Raw genomic sequence first — 3,667 nt, forward strand, 5'->3', positions numbered from 1 at the left:
GTGAAGAGACCAGCATGGCCATGTTTTTGGGGCCAGGACACATTCCTGGTTCCGATAAAATATGACAGAAGGACGCCAATCTTTTCCCAAAATGGCACTTATTTTTGTTGAGTGTTAGATTGGAACCTTGGAGTGAATGACAGACCTTTGTCAGAGTTGCAGCATGCTCTTTTTAGGAGTCTTGGTGCAGTGTCTCTTTGCAGGGTCCAGGAAGAAGCAGGGCAGTCTTTCTTCGGTCCTCTCATCAGTACAGATGTGATCTGAGGTCTGGGTGCCAGTGGTGCCACTTTTATGCACAGTTTATTTCCTCGGGGGTTGCGACTGCTAGCCAATGGGCTACTGAAGACAAGTATGCCATCCCTTCTGAAGACACTATGCCATCATTGTAGTTCAGGTTGTTTGGAATAACTGGCATGACACAGTAGTGTTCTTCTTAGAAGACTTCAGCAACGGAGGAGATGCCAAAACAGACCACCATATCACAAATATGGTAATATATAAAGATTCCTCTGCAAGCTCAACCTTGTTCAGGTCCAAGATTGGAAAAATCTGGGCCCCATTTAGTTGATCAATCAAGTCCTGTATTTGAGCAATAGTATGTTTTTTGCATTGTATTGCCAAGTTTGGATGTGGCATGTCTGTCGAAATGCAATTCTCAATTTGACCATATGGAGTGTTTTTTTCTGAAGTGTCATCACTTTACTATGCGTTACCTCAATGGAAAAGTGACCAGTCACCTATTTGTGACTATTAAACATTGAAATTTTAATATCAATAACAAAGACCATTCGTTTTTAATGCTGTTGGTTATTCTAATTTATTACACATGATTCCCAGTAAAGTGGATTCTCTGTAAATAACTTTTGACAACAAAAAAGGCAGCTTCTTAGGGTGTATGTTTTATCAGTCCATCTATGATTTTCCAGTCCTTATGACATCCCAAGGATATGTCATGCTCCAGGTCTTTTGTGGTCAACACGTTTCGCTTCGCTTGTCTGGCAAGCCTGGGGCTTTCTGAAGGCTGAAACATTGAGTCAAGATAGAGAGAGGCTACCCCTATCTGACAGAGTACTTTTATAGCAACAGGACCCAGCAGTACACAGGGCCCAATCGTCCCTGGGGTTGTTACAACCACCAACAGAAATCTGTAACCTTTTCAGAGACCTCATAAGACTCAGTAGATAACTCTGATCCAGTGGAGGGCACAAGTGGGTCTTCAAACACAAAACGCCAGGATGTTTTTTAGTGGGAGGCAAAACACAACAGGCAGGGGACCGGGTCAGAAAGGGTACAGCACCACAGGAGACAGATGGACACATCGGAAATACTATCAATGGGGGCACTCCGCAGGAGTAACTGTCTCACACCTAATTTCTATTTATTTACCTCTCAATACATAAGCTCTCACCAGACACCATTTCTTTAATCAGCAAGGGACTTTCACTTGTTCCCTCAGAAATGGTTAATTTTTGTGAACAATGGACGGATCTTATGAGATTCTTCAGGAAACTGAGACTCAGACCCTTATTTGGAGAGAATGTAGTTCTGTGTAGTTACACAGAAGGGACAGGTCTCCACTTCCTACCCACATTTGCACCACCTGCCAATAGTGTTCCCGTGAAATCATCACTTTTGAAAATCTGGTTATGAGGGACATTCAAGCCTTACAGCAAAAGAAGGCATTTATACCTTACCACATCACTAGACAGGAACGTTCCATACATACAAAACTGAAGGTTAACTTATCCCTCATAAGCAGACCTGCAGCTTAGAGTGGTAGGTTAGTCTTACAAGACAAGGAATCCTATAAATCTGAAATATCCAACCAACTTGGCAATAATGAGCATTAGATCAGTCTAGACAGAGATCCCATCACATATATCCAGAGGAAATTAGAAAGCTCACACGAGATGCCAGAAAGAAAGGGTTTCTCAGCAAAAATGAGGGGCATATTATCAAGGGCAGCTTTAGCGGTGGTAATGGGTTTGATAATATGCCGCAGAGAATTCCAATAGAAGCCCATGTCAAGCTATACTTGAAGTATGAGCTGTGGACTGGGACAGATCACAGTATCTGATCGCACGCACAACAGGATGATATGATATTGATAAACGAATTAAAACAAGGGAAAGTGTGCATTCTCTACTCATGTATATGTGCTTAGCAATTTTTCCGCCCCTACGGAGTTTGCCCCCCATTGATGAGAATTACAGTTTGGAACTTCAGTTTTTGACTTCACTATGAAAACAGCGAAAGTTTGGAGTGGACTCGGTGCAGTTTCAACAGCGTATGATATACTTTAAGAAACAGTGACTGACTTATGAATAGTTGATATTTGTGGGATATATTGTTTTCCATATTAATATGTGTTACTTTTTCACTGGGATTGCACTTTCGGAATAACGCAAAAAGGTTTTTTATTGGTGGGATTATGCAAAGCTGTTTATTTTACTTTTACATACGATGTAGTTTTCTTCGCCATAGATGGTTGCTAGCGTCGGGTGGGGTGAATAAGGGAGACGTGGGTTTTGTCACGGATAATGGTTGTTTAATTTGCATGTGTTTGTTCACTCGGGGTTCAGTTTGGTCTAATCGTGGATTGATTTTGCTGAGTGCATTATGGGAGCTGATGTTTTAGTTATCGTACTGGTTATTGAGGCACAGCTGAGGAGTGTTGAGTCCCGGGGAGTGGGAGGATTGAGAATGATTGGCTACACGGAGGTGAGAGCTCAGTTTAAAATACGGGAACAAACGGCAGCATGAAAGTCGGATTACCAAAATTACTGAAAGAGGTGAACGTGGAGGTCAGACTGCTGGCAGAGGTTTCAACATGGTAACTCACTTTAAATTGTTGGACGTGGGGGAAGACGGGATTTTGTTTGGTTGGTGTTTGGAGATACACGGGAGGATTTGATGTTAAAAGAGGGGAGTGCTTTCGAAAAGATGCAGTGGTTTATGAGCATTCACTGTGTTTTTGATTCATTTGGGTTTTGATAAACGTGTGCTTAATATAGGGGTGGGCAGAAAACTCCGTTACGCCAGCGTAACGGATAAAGCCAGCCACCCCTGCTCCCCGGCCCGGTCCCTACTTCTGAAAGCAGCCAGGCTGGGAGATCCTCTCCGGGCCCTGGTGGACCCCCGTCCCCAGCGCCCGGACCCTCGGTTGGCTTGCAGGACGGGGGGCTCCCACACCCTGGGGCCTGCCGGATGGAGCGCGAGCCCCGGTCCCAGCTTCCGAACCCTAACCAGTCCGGGGAGAGCATCCCTGGGACCCAGTGGGCACCCTTCCCCAGTGCCCGGACCGTTGGCTGGCTTGCAGGACGGGGGGCTCCTGCACCACGGGGCCCGCCGGACAGAGCACGAGCCCCAGGTCCGGTCCCAGCTTTCGAACCCTAGCCAGGCCGGGGAGAGTCTCCCCGGGCTCCGGTGGACCCCCATCACCAGCACCCGGACCCTCGTCTGGCTTCCAGGACTGGGGGCTCCCACACCCTGGGACGCAGCACGAGCCCCGGGCCCGGTCCCAGCTTCCGAACCCTAGCCAGGCCGGGGAGAGCCTCCCCAGCACCCGGACCCTCGGCTGGCTTGCAGGACAGGGGGCTCCCGCACCCTGGGACCCTGGGACGGAGCACAAGCCCCGGGCCCAGCTTCCAAACCCTAGCCAGGCCAG

The sequence above is a fragment of the Triturus cristatus genome, chromosome 1_2 (genome assembly GCF_964204655.1).
Source record: "Triturus cristatus chromosome 1_2, aTriCri1.1, whole genome shotgun sequence".
NCBI classification, from domain to species: Eukaryota; Metazoa; Chordata; class Amphibia; order Caudata; family Salamandridae; genus Triturus; species Triturus cristatus.